Consider the following 18,137-nt stretch of genomic DNA (forward strand, 5'->3'; position numbering starts at 1 on the left):
ATTAAATGTGTGTTTCTTCTATTACAGCACACCACACTTACGTGAGTGTAATATAACAGCAGAGTTTGGCACCGTCCGTTTTTTGTTATGAATTGCTGAAATGATGCTGGGGACTGTATTTATAAGTAGTGCATGCTAGTGTTGCCAAGTATTGACTTTGCTTGCTAACTCCATCCCGTAAAACTTCTGACGACAACCTAAGTGAAGTTCAGTTGAAGAAAAAATATTGCAAAATAAATGCCAAAAATGGAAACCATTTTTCAAAACACTAAATTAGGAAGTTAAGGAATCAAGGCAATTAATCAATATTTCAAAATGATAAATATATTTTACAAAACACTACTTAAACTGAAAAGCTCAAAAAGGAGTTTTTTTGTGTGTGTATTTAAAACAATGTTTATTTTAGTCTTTTGTGGGAGATTTCACATGAGGCTTTTGAAAAACGCTTTACCTAAAATTTTTGCTACAATTATATTCTTCATCAAAGTGATCTGAAGGGATATAGGTAAATCATTTCGGTTTTGGTGCTAATAATTACGCTTGTCATTTATTGAGAACATATGTTCCAGGTGCTTCGCCTACATGTATTCATTCAATTCTCTTTACAAGCCTATATCATTATCATCCTGATTTTAGAAAATACACTAATGTTAGAACAACATTCGTTCAGTCAGTCATTCCAGTAAGTTTCGTTTGGTGCCAAACAATTCCAGAGTTTAACAGGGAGTCAAAGTCTCCCAGGCTTGTGGGCTTACATTCGTTCAGGAGAGAGGTGGTGAGGAAAAGGCAATAAACAAATAAGGAAAAAAATAAAAAGGAAAATGATGAATCAAGAGAGAAGACAGGGAAGTGTGGTCGCCTGGCAGATAGGCGGGGGCAGAGAAGGGAGGAGGTGAGGCAGCATGTCACTGTGTGCATGCAGAAATCCACATGCAGGCAAACTTGGCATATCTAAAATAACCAAAGGAAACAAATATATGGTCACAGCTGAATTTAACATTTAGTTGGGGAGATATGTGAATATAAAATATTAAATAAGAAGACTTAATAGTAACTTTAAATACCACCTATATGCTGATGACACATATATGTCTATCTCCATCCCAGTCTGATTCCTGGACTTATAAATCCAAGTGTCTATGGGATGTTCTGATTTAGGTGCCACCTAGCCATCTCAGCCTTTCACACACTAGTTTATATATCTGCATCTTATAATTTTGATTAACATGAGTCATTACTCCTAGATCCTGGTTAAGTATGGCCCCATTGAGAGGATTAAATTTCTGGGCTTGCCAAAGGACAAGGACTGATCTTATCATTTGATAACCATAAACAAGTACTACTAATAATCGTTCAGGAAACGTACGGGGAACGCTCTGATTTCCTTACTAATGCACCAGGTCATTGGGGCCCTATGAGAGCCAGTCTTGAGTTTACAGTGGGAGAAAAGAAATCAAATCCCTGCCTCCTAGGAGCTTATATTTTAATGTGGAGTAGAGTGGAGCAAAGACAGTGAACAACAACAAAAACAAAAACCTACATATACATGTCTCACGTTATGCCAGGTAGTGATGAATGCTATAAAGGAGGAAAAGAAAAAAAAAAAAAAAGAGAAAGATATAGCACATACTTATCCCAGCTCAGGGAAAAGACAGTGGGAGTTGCTGTAGTCAGGAAAGACTTCGTGAAGAAGAATGCTTGATATAAATTTAAAAAGAGGAAAAAAGCATTAACTCTATTGTTTGATAGATGGGGAGCTAAAATTACATTTTTAAAAGCCCTAAACATCACAAATTAAGTTTAACATGAGCCACTACATATTACTGTCTTTCAAACTTTATGCTACAGCAAGTTGTTTTTGCCCACCTCTACTTCTACCATGTGGAATTTTGTGTTGCAAACTAAGGTATAACAAGCTACCAGTACATTTTCTTTAAAATTTTAGGTATCTCTTTAATCGGCCAGCAATAAAGTGGTTAAGAGGATTACTAATTTAGATATTAAACCCATCACTGTCATCTTATTCTTCCCCTTCCGGTAATCACCCACACATTTTTTTTAACCGTAATTAGCCAACTTTTATTATTTAGCGCTTTGTAATTACAAAATAGCTTGCAGTCATCATTTAGTTATTCTTAACGGCATTCCAATTAAGTTATTGGGAATCTGTGTCTTGCATGCTATCTGGAAAAATATTAAATTTCTTCCATACAATTTTGCTGTTTTCCATGCATATCTTTAGCTGTATTTCACTTCACTTGCTTTATATCTCACATCTCCTAACTTGAAGGTGCAAATCTTCTTGATGCAAAAATACCAGTGTTGAGGCTCAAGGCAGGCCACCCCAAAATATGCCAAAATGGCATATTGATTATTTTTGAATTAAAGTTACTTGAGAAACAGCTGGTGCAAGAAGGACATTCTGACCCTCTCCTCTGTCTCCTTGAAAACAGGAAATAAATCTCCCCTTTGAAAGTTACCCTCCCTGTACCAGGAGGTAGAGAGACATCCTTATCATCAGAGACGGGAAATTCAGGGCTGAGAAGGCTGTAGAGACGAATCTGGTTACTCCTTTACTAATTTACTACCCCAAGCCCAAGCTCTGTTTAGATTCTACACTACTTAAGCACCCAAGCCTAAGTTTCTTCATCCTGTTCATTCCTCACAAATTCATTTCTTTGTCTAGAAAATATAAAAGCTGCTCCCCTGGTCACTGCTTAGGTTCTACTTCTATGAAACATCTGTACACACAAATTAAATGTTTTTCCCCTCCTGTTAATCTGTTTTCTGTCAATTTAATTATTAGACCAGCCAAAAGAATTCAAGGGGAGTAGGGAGGAAATTTCCCTCTCCATGTCACCAGTTTGTAGCTTAACCTCTGATTAGAAAAACAGAACTTTTAAAAACATTTAAATAATTCATTTTGATGGGATTCAACATTTTGATGATTGTAGTATTCTAGTATGATTATACACGCTGATTTTATGGCACAAAATTTTAGAAAAATAAATAGCAGTTTCCTATTCCTTAATTTTTGTTTTCACTTTGAGTTATACCATTTCAAAATACATGATTTATAATGATTTAATTGAAATCAAGAAACTCAGCTATAAAGTGAAATCAATTGGTGCACTTCAAGTTCACAGGAAATAATTCTAATTAAAAATTGGACAAAGAAAAAGTTGAATATAAATGGAATAATTAGAGACATATTTTGTGTTACCCTGGATGCATGTTTGATTAAGTTCTTGTGATTTGGAATCAGTTTATTTGAATCCCACTTTACCAAGTGCCAGTTGACTCTGGCTGTGCCTTTTATAAGTCTCAGGGTCAGGATCTGTACAGTGGGATTAAATAGAGTAGTTAATGCAAAGGATTGCCATGAGGATGTTCATGACTGCTCAATAAATGTCCCTTTTATGCTTGCAGAAGTAAAATTTCTCCAGAAATAAGGAAGACCTTCTTCCTGATATAGGATTACATATACAGACTGTATTTTAGGAGTATATATTGATACGATGATGTTGTTACTTAGAGAAATTAGCAGATTATACTTAGACACTTTGAGATTCACAGCCCAAGAAAGCCAGTGCTCTATCCTGAAACAAGTCACAGAATTTCCAATTCAGTAACACACACTCTGTTTGACACTTATTATAGAAGAAAAGGATTTTAAAAGCTGAATCCACCAGTTCATTGGATCAGTTAAGTCTTTATTATATCCATACACCCTTAAAGCTCTCTTTGTAATCAGCCCGTTCTATCATTTAACAGCCTTGTTTTGTGTTTTGGCAACGGACCCCAAGTGAATGGGTCTCTCTGGGGATGAGAAGAAAGGAAGCCACCCAAAGGCCCTTTTTTGCCTTTGCAAACTGATGGTTTCCAAGCAGTTTTCTGGTGTTTGGAAACACTGTGTAGTAACTGGGGGAAGAGGCAGCTGTGCTTTGGCCCACATGAGGTAATTTGCAGACACATTTTAATTGCCTTTTAGGGAGCATGAAGGAGTTCCAAATAGTCTAATGAGTTCCAGCAAACACCTGTGAAATGCTTTTAGACGGCCATGTAATACTGAAATTAAGAATGTAACGCAGCAATTGGAGGCATGGTGATTTTTTTTTTTTTTTTTCCCCTCCACTGAAAAGGATAGCTAGAGATGTTTGAAAGACTCCTTGCCTATATATAGTAGGTTTTCCACTCACCAAATGACTTTTGGGACTAATCTAATGAATTCAATAATGTTTGATAGAACCTTCACATCAAACTTTATATTTTAAAAAAATAAAAAATCTTGATCAGACAGTAAAACTTAAATGAGAGGGATATCAGATAGTTATAAATCTAAAACTATACATCCATTAGTCAATAAACAATATTAAATGAATAGATCTGAAATACACGCAAAAAAATCATAACAATATGGTGATAGATGGAGATTGTGAAATACTTTATGGTTTCTCTCCCTCCCTCCCTTCTTTCTTTCCCTCTCTGCTGCCTCCCTTCCTCCCTTCCTTCCTTCCTACATTTTTTTAATGGTTCATCAATGATTTAAATGAAGATAGTTTTGAGAGATGGATGACATTTTAATCTTCCTGGTATGCATTTGGGAACTGCAACAGAGGAAAGGTTAGTATAATTTGGAGATTAAAAAAAGAAAAAATTCAGAAATTATATCCTCATTCTAACTTTAGACTAACATTATTATTTTGTGAGTGTATTTGTGTGTGTACCATTATGTAAGTACATAACTCTTCCTTCTCCTAAGTAACAACAATCCTGAAATGTGTGTTCACATTCCAAAATTCTCTTTATACTTTTAATATATGTGGTATATAATAGTACATATGCATACATACACACACATGTGCTCCAACAAAATAAAGTAAAAAGCTCTAAAATCAAGTCACACTGCATTGTTCCTCTGCAGGGCTATTTTTTCTTAACATAGTTGTAGGATACCTTAATAGATGTAGCTATAATTCATTTATTTTCATGATGGTATAATGTGCCACTGTAAGAATATTTACACTTTATTCCTTTGTGATGGACATTTAGGTTGTTTTCACTTTGTCACTATCACAGGCAATGCTTCCCTCATCTATGGCTGTAAAAGTATTTCTTTAGATTCCCTAGAAATGTAATTGATAGGTGACAAATTATAAGCATTTTCAGCTTGACTAGCTTCTGCCACCTTTCTCTTAAAAGCGGTTATAATAATTTGCTTTCCTACCAGTGTTGCCTAAGAATTCCTATGGATTTATATGCCTGCCAGTTCGTGAAATCATCAGTCAGTTTTAAGTTTGTCCATTTGATTGATAGGAAATTCCAATTTGGTTTATCTTGTATTTCCTAACAATTGGCGAATTTCCGTATCTTTCACATACTTATTGACACTTCACATAGACTCTTCTGTGAATTGCCTTTTTCCTTTGTGTTGTTCCTTTAACTTTTTTAAGTGGATTTTATGAGTCTTTATTTAGGACACAGAAACTTTCTCGGTTATATGGGCTACAAATACCGTCTCTCTATCTATAGTTTATCTTTTGTCATTGGGCTTATGGTAACTTTTGACACGTACAAGATTTAAAGTTTAATTCAATATGGTTTGTCTTTTTATATCTTTTTAAATATTTATTTATTTATTTATCTGGCTGTGCCAGGTCTTGGTTGCAGCATGTGAGATCTAGTTCCCTGACCAGATCAAACTCCAGCCCCCTTCATTGGGACAACAGAGTCTTAACTGCTGGACCACCAGGGAAGTCCCTATATCTTATTTTAGAAAGCCTTTCCTACATTGGGGAAATAATAAAGTTCCTATTTTAGAGTTTCTTCTATATATAATATTGTTTTTACTATTTTTAAATTTAATACATGTGAAATTTGGGCTGTATTTTGTGAGGGTAGGGATCCATGTGGCTAATCCATACTTTTAGCACCTATCCTGTTTATCTGCAATGACCTTAAACATTGTTCCCACATATGCGTGCTTCTAGAGCTTCACTGACTAATATGGGAGCCAGTGGTTAAAGCAGCTATTTACATTTACATTTAATTAAAATTAAGCAATTTAAAAATTAAGTTTCCTAGTCTCACTAGCCATATATGATTAGTCTCTATTTTATTGGACATTTCAGATGTAGAATATTTTCATTATCACAGAAAGATCTGTTGGACAGTGCTATTAAGGAGTTCAGCTCTCTTAGCCTTAGTTCACCTCTGTCTGCCCCTGTCCCTGCCACCGCTCTAGTGCAACAGTGTTTCTATAATCTTCGTATTTCATGGGGCAAGGCGTTCTCCCTTATTCTTATGTTTCAGAAGTGTCTTCTCTATTCTTGGTTTTTTGTTCCTCTATACATTTTTAATATCATCTTTAGGGAATTTGATTGAACTTTCATGTGTTTATACAGAAATCTGGGCATAATTTATACATATATATCATTGCATGTCTAAACCTTGGTCAGTATACACCTTTCTGTTAATTTAGAATTTATTTTATTTTTTATTTTTTTATTTTATTTTTTTTAAATTTTGGAAGCCCCTGCCGCGGCCCCGGCGGCCGCCTCTATCCCCGCCGCCGCCTCTCGCCACCGCCGCCGGGGCGCCGGCCCGCTTGCGGTCGCCATTCCCGCTAGGCCAGCCGCGGCCGGGTCGGCGTCCTCGGCCGCCCCGAGCTCCAAGCTCCGCCTGCATCTGGCCACCGACGGCGGTGCTCTATTTTTTATTTTTTTAAATGCAGTGGAGAGGTTTTTTTTGTTGTTGTTTTTTAAATTTTATTTATTTATTTTTTTTGGCTGTGTTGGGTCTTCATTTCTGTGCGAGGGCTTTCTCTAGTTGTGACAAGCGGGGGCCACTCTTCATCGCGGTGCGTGGGCCTCTCACTATCGCGGCCTCTCTTGTTGCAGAGCACAGGCTCCAGACGCGCAGGCTCAGCAATTGTGGCTCACGGGCCTAGTTGCTCCGCGGCATGTGGGATCCTCCCAGACCAAGGCTCGAACCCGTGTCCCCTGCATTGGCAGGCAGATTCTGAACCACTGCGCCACCAGGGAAGCCCCCTAGAATTTATTTTTTAACTCATAAAGCTTTCTCTACATATATCATCTACATTTTGAATAGCTTTAATCATAAGTACATTAAAGGTTTTGTTACTATTGTAAATTGTATTTTTCTTTTACATCACCTGCTTATTGTTGATGCATAGTAATACTATTAATTTTATGTATTGCTCTTATACCCAACTACCTCAATGAATTCTTAGTAAACTTATTTTGTTCTATAAACCCTCTTAAGTTTACAAGGTAGACAAACTTAATATTTGTGAGTAAGGTCAATTTTGTATCTTCCATTTCAATTTCTATAACCTCTCTCTCACTTTTTTTTTTTTTTTCTTTAGCAGTACCATATGGACTAGATTTTTGGGGGGGAAATGAGGTGCTAAAATTGGATGTAGGGTTTTTTTGTTGTTTTTTTTAGTATTTTCTGTACAATTGCCTTTCTTCATTTTCCTTTGGATTTATTCTGTTTGTTCTCTAATTTCTTGAGTTGGATAAATTCTTAGATCATTAGTCTTCAGCATTTCTTCATTCTTAACATAAACGTTAAGGCTGTTTTTTTTCTAATAGCTACCTAACTTCATCCCATAATTATTTACAACACTATTCACTTCTAACTATTTTATAATTCTCATTTTCATTTCACCCCTAATGCATGAAGTAATTAGAAAAATGTGTTTAAATTTCCAAATGTTTTTGGAAGTTTTGCTCTTTTTTTTCTATCTTAATTTTCATTCAATTATAGAATGTTGTCAGTGTGATTCTGATGCTTTTAATTGAACTGAGATTTGTATTATAGCTTATAAAGATTTTGCTTTTCTAAAAACAGCATTCTATGTATGTTTGGGCAGAATGTCTGTTGTATAACTGTTGAGGGCAATTTTCCATTATATATCCATTTGATCGAGCTAGATAAACAGGCCATTAAAATTTTATCTGTCCTTACTAGATTTTTTTGATTTATTTATTTTTGTTCTGTTTGGTAAAGGAATTAATAATAGAGATGTGTTAAAATCCCCCAGTATGATTGTGGATTTGTCAAATTCTATACATTTTTATTACATTTTGAGGCTTAGTTATTAGGTTCATGAAATTTAGAATTCTTTTACCTTTCTAGTGAATTGAGTCTTTTATTGTTAGACAGTAACTCTCTTTATTTATAAAGATGTTTTTAACCTTATGATTTATTGGTCTGAGGTTAAAATAGTTACAAAGTTTCTTTTAACTAATATTTGCATAGTAAAACTTTTGTCATTTCTCTTCAATCTTTGCATATCCCTGTTTACATTATGTAAATTGGATACTACATAGAATGTATGTGTATGTGTTTATTTTAGTTCATTTTGACAATCTCTTTATTTTATCCGGATGATTTAAGTTCCATTTATAGTTATCGTTATTGCTTATAAAGGTAAATTCTCTTTTACCATTATAGTTTATGCTATCTTTTCTCCTTTTTAATTCTCTTTTCCTATATTTTATTTAATTAATTCATTCTTTCATTTATTCATTCATTCAAAATGATTTATTAAGTGCTAAGTGAATGCCAAACACTACCTTAGCTGTTCAGAAAATAGCAGTGAAACCCCTGCCTTCAGGAAGCTTACAATGTAGGATGATGATAGACAATAAACATAAATAATTATAAATTATGGTTTGTCAAATGTGACAAGCAGTAAGGAGAAAAATAAAGCAGGAAGATGTCAATAAATAAAAGGATTATTAGCCATCTAATTCAAGACCTTAAAGGAAAAAAAAGCAGTACTTCCTTTCAGTGAAAATAGCAAAGTTCTAGGCTAATGCATAGACATAGACTTGGCAATTTACATTGCTTAATATGAGAAAAAAGATATTCTCTTATTCTTATCCCCATTTCCCCTAATCTTACTCATTTTAATAATAACATGATAAAGTCCATCTATTCAGTCCTTGTTTTGTCTTGAGCATTTCATATGGGAAGATGATGACTGCCCCCTCTGTCAGTTCTTCAGGAATGATTGTGAATGTGTCCTGGACATCACTATCTATCCTTTAGTCAGGCTCTGTAATTTCAGAAATTACAAATTAGATTTTATAAAATATGCTCCAAATCTGTATCATTGGAAAACTGAGTGTTACTGGGATTATACTGATAATTACAATGAATCGTTTGAAATGCTAGTATTCAGTCATTTTGACTTTAAAACATGGACATTTCTTATAGGTTGGCCCTATTCAAGCCCTATAATGTTCAGATCTATTGCTTGCTGTGATTATTCTACATATTGTTATTGTTTAAAAAATTTAGCTTGATTTTCTGAAAAATAAAATAATGCCTTATGTCTTAAAATGTATTTTCTGCTTTATTTGTGCAATATGACTTTCCCCCCATCAAGCATCAAGCATTTTGTCTTATTGGTAAGTTAGAAAAAATAAATAGGTACATTAAATATACAGTGAATACTATCATTTTAACAGAAGTATGTATTTGACTTTTCATATTTTGTCACTTGATCTTCCCAGATTGCTTTATGACAGACAATAAAGTTGTCAGAGGCCTTTTGTTGTTGGCAATGTTTTAGTTCTCAAATTATGAGAACATGGAGTTTTGCTGTACAGGGAGAAGAAAGTAGTTCTTTGACTGATATAGATGAAATGACAGTTCATCCTGAGAATAAGGCTTAGTGCTATGAAACTGGGGTATTGCTACTTCCTTAGCAGTGAAAAATGTTATTAAAAAATCACCTCTATCACATATTTGGACATAGTGTGCCATCAGCTTGGCTACCAGGGTTAAAGCTGTTTAGAAAATTGAAAATGAGGAAGGGAGTAGGTCAACATAGGTTCCATATAATAAAAACTATTTGCCCTAGGAAAATGTTTAATATCTTGTTTCTCTGGTCTGAATAATCTAGAACATTGTTTTACTTTATCTCTGGTATCTTGAACACACATAGAAGCTCTGTCATTTAATTTTCTTTCTCTGAAATTATTTTGCTTTTGAACAAAGTAGACATTTTATCTCTGCCTAATTTACAAATAAATAAAAAATAAATAAATAAGGTCCCATCAAATTCTTTTTGCCAGATCTTTTATCAGAATCAGAATATTCTAATATAAGTAGTGAGGATCTCTACTAGATATTTAGGAAAATCAGAACATGTTGACAGCCCACAGAATAACTGGACTAATACCAATTTATTAGAAGCTGTCAGATTGCATAGCATAGGTAACATAAAGGCTGAGGCAATATGATAAAAAAAGACCCTTAAATTCTTCAGGATGAAGAAGAGGAGGACCAGAGGCCATCATAGTTGGGAATCTGAAGACAATTAGCTTTTTCTTATTATGAAAGTTAACGATATGTTAAAATTTCTTGTATATCTTATTTTACAAAAATTATATTCCTCCCTCTCAAACTAGAGTCACATTAGAAAATTCCTCTGACCCCGCCATCAAAAAAAAAGGAGTGGGTATTAAGGAGATGAAGAGGGAAGATTACTTTTGTTTTTGTATGTAGGGAATATAATAAGCGAGGTAGTGATTATGAAGAAAAGAAATTTAGTTATTTTACTAACTCCAGAAGAAATGAATCTTGACAGTCCTGGAACAGTCCCGTGATACCTTGTAAAATAACCAAAATTGAGAATATCAATTCTTACATCCTGGCTAGTTCTTATTCATGTATTACATTCTGCCCTCATAAATTTCTGTTTAGAATTTTCAAAAATATGATGTTTCTCCTCACTTAAACCAAACTTTCTCCTGTGATTCTTGAACCAAAATAGGCCGAGTTTTAATTGTCTCAGGTATCATTTACTTCTCACAGTAGTTTTGCATAGCACTTGAGATAGGACACTGCATCATGCCAGTGTCTGAACATTCTCACCATGCTAGTATAAAAGTGCTATTGTCTTCTAAAAGCATAGAATATTTGCCTTTGCCATAGAAGTTAATATTATCGCCAAACTCAGAATACATAAGATAGAGTAGATGACATCCGTTCCTTGACTGTTGATATGTCATATATAACTATTTCCTGCTACAGTTCAATGTAGGCCTAGATGGGAGGGTTTGTGTCAAACTTATTCACTTTATGAACATTTATTAAGTGTATCATAAACTCTAGACCAGGTAGTTACATTTCACTTTTTCCCCATCTGACAATCTTGGTTTTTAACTGACATACTTTGTTCACTTATATTTTGTGTACTTACTGATACATTTGTGTTTAAATCTAATAATTTGCTATTTGATTTCTTTTTTTCCAACTGTTTTTCTTCTTTTTTTGCTCCCAACTTTCTTCCTCTTGGAATAATCAAACATTTTTATTAATTCATTTTATTTTAAAATCTTTTAGCAATTACCCTAGAAATTACAACATGCATTTTTTAAATTATTAGCATCTACCTTAAAATAGTACTTTTATAACTCTCTGTACTTTAGGACCCTATAATACTTTAACTGCATGTATATTCCCACCTCCTTTTATACTGTTTTTTTCATGTATTTTAATAATAAGTATGTTTTAAGCACACAAGAACTACTTATTGTTGTTTTAAGAAGTCAGTATTCATTTACACTGAACACATATATATCCTTTTAGTGTTCTTTATCTCTTCCTGAATTACTGTCTCCATCTGGGATCACGTTCCTTTAGTATTTGTTGAATATGGGTCTGTTGGTGACAAATTCTTATTTTTGTTTGTGTAACAATGTTTGTATTTTACCATAATTATTAAAGAATTTGTTTGTTGTTGTTATGGAGTACTAGCATGATAGATTTTTTCTGTTTTTAAGTAGTTGTTCCATTGTCACCTAACTTTCATAGTTTCTTTTGAAAAGTAACCCATAAGGCTTATTTCTTCTTTGAAAAGAATAGTGTATCTTTTTTCCCTATGGCTGCTTTAAATATTTTTTCTTTGTGTTAGATTTCAGAATTTTTTTTAAAAAAAATTCTGCTTGGGGTTTATTGAGCTCCTTCAAACTATGACTTTATATATGTTAATGTTGGAATAATTTTAGCCAGTATCTATGTTAGTCTAGGTCTTACAAGAAGCAAATACCAAGATGAAATTTTGTGCAAGAAGAAATTTATTAGAGGAAATGTCTGTGAGAGAAAATAGTAAGGATCCAGAAGAAGGCAGAAGATCTATTGGACTAAAGTTCATGTCTGATCCTGAGTAAAGGAGAAGGAAGAGAAAGTTTGAGCGAAAGTATCTTAGACTTACAGTGAAGTCCTAAGGAAAGCTTGCCAAGGTCATTGGACAGTCCTTGAGCCACAGTCACCCAGAAGAGACTTGTCTCTTCCAGAAACAGGTCTGTCTTAGTATTCATGCAGGATATAGTCATTGTCTGGGATCAGCCTGTTGAACTTGTGGCCTTGATGCGAACAGGGTGTTATTTTCAGATGAATTGTATGTCTCTTATGTTCCCTGCAGTCAGAGATCTGAGAAGCATTTTTCTCATGTTCACTGTGGTATCTCTTCAAATACTACTTATGCTTTATTCTATCTATGGTGGGTAACCTCTAGGATGGCTTCCAATGATACCTTTCTTTGGTAATTCATCATGTTATATATTTACCTTCCTTTGAGTGTGGGATGGGCATAGTGAGTTGCTTCTAATGAGTAGAATATTGTCAACCTAATCATAGGTCACTTTGCAGGCTGGATTATAAATAGACTGTGGCTTTGGTCTACTGTTTCTTTCTTTCTTACTTCCTCTTTAAGAAGTCAGCTGCCATGGTATGAGGTATAATTTTCCCAATGAATAGACCCACGTGGTAAGGAACTGAATGATTCCTAGCCAATAGCAAACATGCTTGGAAGCAGACTCTGTCTCCGTCAAACTTTCAGATGAGATTGCAGCTCTATTTGTTAATGTGACTGGAATCTAACGAGGGATGTTGAAATAAGGGCATCCAGATAATCCTCACCCAGATTCCTGATCCATGGAAATTTTGAGATATAAATACTTTTTGTTATTAAGCCACTAAGTATTGTAGTAATTTATTACACAGCAATAGGAAACTAATACATCCTCTTTCTTCTCCTTTTGGAATTTAACTTATAGATAAGATAGGCCTTTCAAGCATGTCTTATGTATTTCCTACTCCTTTAAAAAAAATTCCTTCAGTGTGCTTCAGTATATTTTCTATTGATTTATAGTTCAGTTTACTAATCCTCTTTTCTGCTATATCTAATCTAGTGCTAGAAATTCACATTTGAGTCCTACAATTTCTGTTTGACTATTTCATACTGATTCTACTCACCATGTAAATATCTCCATTTTTTCATCTATTTTTGATACATATTTATTTTAGCAACTTAAAACTCTATATCTGATATTCCAATATCTGGGTCACTTGTGGTTCCATTTGTATTGTCTGTTCCCACTCCCACTTGATCACTTGGTTCTATACATGATATTCTTTGTAATTTTTTATTGAATTCTAATCTTTCATGAATAAAATGCTTCTTCAGACTGTCATTACACATAAGTTAAATATTAAATGAAACTTTTTAATATTAAAAATACACACTATTTTGTAAAAGCTCATCTTCCTGTGTAAAATAACCAAAATCATAGGATGTCTAGATTGACATAAATATATTAATCACTACCTAGGTAAATGTAATCAATTGCTATAATCTTTATGCACAAGATGGAATATAATTGAGGTTTATGTAAACTGTAACGGGCAGCATTTAGTTATTATTAGTAATGGTAAAAATCAGATGCATAGAACTTTAAGTGCTCTGTATTATTTTATCAAATTTCCCAGTGTACCAGATGAATGCCATGCATCAAAAGATCTACATCCTTATTATACCTCTAACACTATTTGGTTTGTGTCCTTGAACATTATATATAACTTGGTTTTCCTTTTTTAATCTATCACATTGAATATTCTCTAGCATGCCTTTCATAAGTGTTACAGTGAGAAACTGACTTTATAAGAGAAAATGAGATTTAAAAACACAATACATCACAGAAAACAAACTTATGGTTACCAGAAGGGATATTAGGGATAGAAGGGAGATAAATTACAAGTTTGGGATTGACATATGCACACTACTATGTATAAAATAGAAAAACAACAAGGGCCTACTGTATAGCACAAGGAACTATATTCAGTGTCTTGTAATAACCTATAATGGAAAAGAATCTGAAAAAGAAAAAATACATATGTGTGTGTGTGTGTGTATGTGTATAACTGAATCACATTGCTGTATGCCTGAAGCTAATACAAAATTGTAAATCAACTATACTTCAGTTTAAAAAATTGGTTAAAAAAAAAAAGAGATATCATTTGGTAGAACTGGAGCTGTAAGTAAATGGTGAGCCCAAGTAGTGGGAAAAAACAAAAATGAAAACAAAACAAAACAAAAAAAACCCCCAGAAAAACATCACATTAATGGATTTCAGCCAGCCCAAAAAGATATTAAGGCAGTATAGCTGTAAGTATGGATTTTAAAGTTATACAGTTAATTTTGAGTGCTGATTTAGCCATTTACTACATCATGGTATTGGCAAGTCATTAGATTAATATATTCTTTAGTTTCCAAATCTGTATAATGGGGATAATAATAATAATATCTATCTACCAGGATTGTTTTGAATAAATAAGATAATTCATGTGAAGCAATCAGAAAATTCCGAAACTTCAAATAATTCGGTAATTATATATAATAATATAGTGATTATCAACATTATTATTATCATCATTATTATTATGTGCTTAAGTATTTCTTAGGCCTGAAAAAAATCTTGAATATAGTTAATTATAAAAGCAAAGGAGATTTTTCTAAGTGGAAAATCATGGAATAAGAGTATCTCTGTACTTCTGCATCGATTTCATTATTCTAAAGCAAGAAAAATGACCCTGCCCAGGCTGTGATGCAAAGGTAATATAAGAGCTGTGCTGCATATTCTTATTAAAACCAAACCAGGCTCATGTCTGCATATTTGTCTTTCCATCCCAAGACATTTGCACTGCAGTGGTGAACAATAACTATATGCTCAGTCCCAAGTTAAGTCTGGTCTTTCTAAACTATGTTGAATTAAAGGTGACTGGTCCACTCATATACCCTTTCCATTTACAGAGTGAGATGCCCACAAACAGCACAGTACCCATCATTGATTACCTAATTACACAATCACTCCATCAGTAAATTAGTGCAACATCTATGACCCTATATGTCACCACCACAACCCCCTCTGTCAATTCCCCTGGAGAGTCACTGAGACAGTTCTACTGACATAATATATTCATTATCCATTAGATCTGGCACACGCTCTGCAGTGCTCAATTATGATACAATCGAGCGAAGGGTCTGGTGTCAGCCAATATAATGACTTTCTGATTATCTGTCTTTAAATGATGAATGAAATGAAAATGTACTGGTCAAACCAAATATAAGATTGATAGGATGCCAAATGAAAATTGTACGTAGCCTTCTTTATGGGAAAATAGCAGAGGCCTGCTTTTATTCAGCAATAGCTCCCTAAAGATAGTTTTCCAAGTCATTCCCACATTTCAGTTATAAGATTACTATGAATCCACTGAATTTAAGTCCTAAATTGACATTCTGGGGTCACAGCAATACCCTTTCACTAAGGATTTAATTCACAAGAACTTTCAAATACTTTTGCATTTGCCTAGTCTTTCAGCTTTACTTGCGTAATCTGACCTCCCAGTAATATTCTTCTTGCTTCTAGTTTGTCACCTGGATCAGATTATTTTTTGAGCTGTTTTTGTCTCGTGGAGAGCTGTAAAATAATTAAGCAGATTGATACATAGACAGGCATTTTAAAAAACGTGCCAGGATTATAAATAAGTGGGAGGCTCAAAAACATTTTGTTGTTCAAATAATTATGAAGTAGGTGTTTGATAGTACAGTCATTTCTGTTTCTGTTTAAATCTTTAGTTATTATTCTGTTAATTATAATTGAAAATCCAATGAAGCTTCATATTTGAGCACTCACAAATCTGACTTAAATTACAGCTTCTTAGTTTATTCCCTTAAATAGAACACATTGGACTTTGGTTATAAAACAATTTTTAAAATCCAATACCCTTCCCAACTCTTTAAATCTTGTATAAAAATTGAGCCTTTTGAAATATACAGACAAGAAAGAAACATAAATGTATTCATTTTCCGTGTCACAATTAGGCTTACAGAATGTTTTTTTTTTGTTTTTTGTTTTTTGGTATCAGGAAACTTCCCATAGTGGCCCCACCATCATGTAGCTATACAAGCTCAGGGCAAATCCCTGCCACACTCTGTGCTTCAGTTATGTAAAGAAATTACAGAAAGTATGAGACATTCTGAATTAGAATATCTGAATTAGAATGTCTGAAATAAATCTCAAATTTATCTTCTTACTTTAGTTTCCCTATTTGAGAAGCTGATCTGAAATTCAGACTTGAGATTAAAATAGAATTTGTTTGGATCACATTTAATTAGTGCAAAGGGATAGTCTTTGTGCTTGTGGGAGACTGATAACTCTAGGCGTAAGGGATTGATAGCTCAATGACCACTGAGAATAATTTGAGAGGTGATGTCCTTCCTATTTGTTTTTATTTGCAACAGAATTAAATCTACTCTAGGGTGAAGAAATGTGCATGTGTGTACAAGATGTTCCCATCCCTAGGATTATAACTGCCTTCTTATCTTTTACTGTAAAGAATCACTACACTAGGTATTGGTTAAATGTCTTGAGACCTTTTAGGTAAAGTAAAAAACAAGGAAAAATTGTCCCTAAGCACACTGGTTAAAGGAGCTCACTAACTGATTAAGTACATCTCAGCATTCCTGATTTAGAAACTCTAACAAGAATCTTATGAGCTTATATTTTGTAAAAATAGGGTAGGTAAATATTGTTTTTTCCTTTTGATTCCAGGCAGAATGTAAAATATTTAAATGGAGACATATTAGAATCCCTAGAGAAATGTGAATTAATTTTAAGGTCTTTGACTGCTTTATTTTTATTTAATATTTGTTTATTTATTCAAAATAATAATAATAATTTGAAGGATTTGCTGATTTTTATTTACATAACTGATATAGAAGCAAGAAGGTCAAAAGTTCCTTTTATTTTGTAAAGACAGACTTTTCTTGGTATATGTTTTTTAAAGGTCTAGTTCAGCATCCTCTTCACTGCCTCTCAATATATTGTTGGCTAGGAAGTAAATACAAAATATACAAAAATCAGAGTCTTGAACATGTTTTTCTTTTAATCACAAGATACAAATATGTTAGAAGGAGATCATTTAATTATATCAATAAAATGTCCAAGGTCATGTGAATTCTAACTTTCTGTCTCTAGGCTAGACTAAACACAATTTATTCCAGAAAGATACCTGTCTCGTGTCAATAAATGTCAACTTAGACTTCATGTAAAACTGGATCAGAGAAAAATAATTTTATTTATCATAGAAATAGCAGGAGCCAGAGTATCAGCATTTTTATGCCACTTTTAGAGCTCCAAGTTCCACAGGGTGACGCCAGGCAACACCTGCATACACAGTGGGTTGTGTTATAGGTGTTATAGGAGAGGAACCCTGGTCATAGGGAACCCAAATCTTTTATATTGGAAAGTAAGCACGCCTATCCCTTATTCCAAAGGGAGACACTATCTCTCTCTTCCAAGGTCCTAAGGAATTCTGCCCCTTTCCAGAAGAAAATATTGTTTCTGTATTCCAAGGCTGTTTGCTATACAAACACCCTTGAAAAGATACTCCAAAACAATAGCTTGCCCCAAGACATTCCAAAATATGACAGATCCATGAAGAATTGTCTCCAAACACCTATATTTTATATTTTCTAGAAAATAATAATATTGTCTTTATATTGGCTTAAAAGTTCATGGTTTAAAGAGCACATTCACAAACATTTTATATTTCTTTGTCAGCACACCTCTGGGCCAGGCTTTACTAGATCCATTTTACAGATGAACACACTGAGCCTGGTAGACTCAGTAAATTGTTCCGGATCCCATGGCAATAGCTGATGAAGCAGAGACCTCATTCCATATCTTCTGCCTCCAAATGCATTATATTTTCCGCAAGACCAGAGTGCTCTCTTCATCTACCATACTTATTGG

Source organism: Balaenoptera borealis, assembly GCF_965194805.1.
Source record: "Balaenoptera borealis genome assembly, chromosome: 2".
NCBI classification, from domain to species: Eukaryota; Metazoa; Chordata; class Mammalia; order Artiodactyla; family Balaenopteridae; genus Balaenoptera; species Balaenoptera borealis.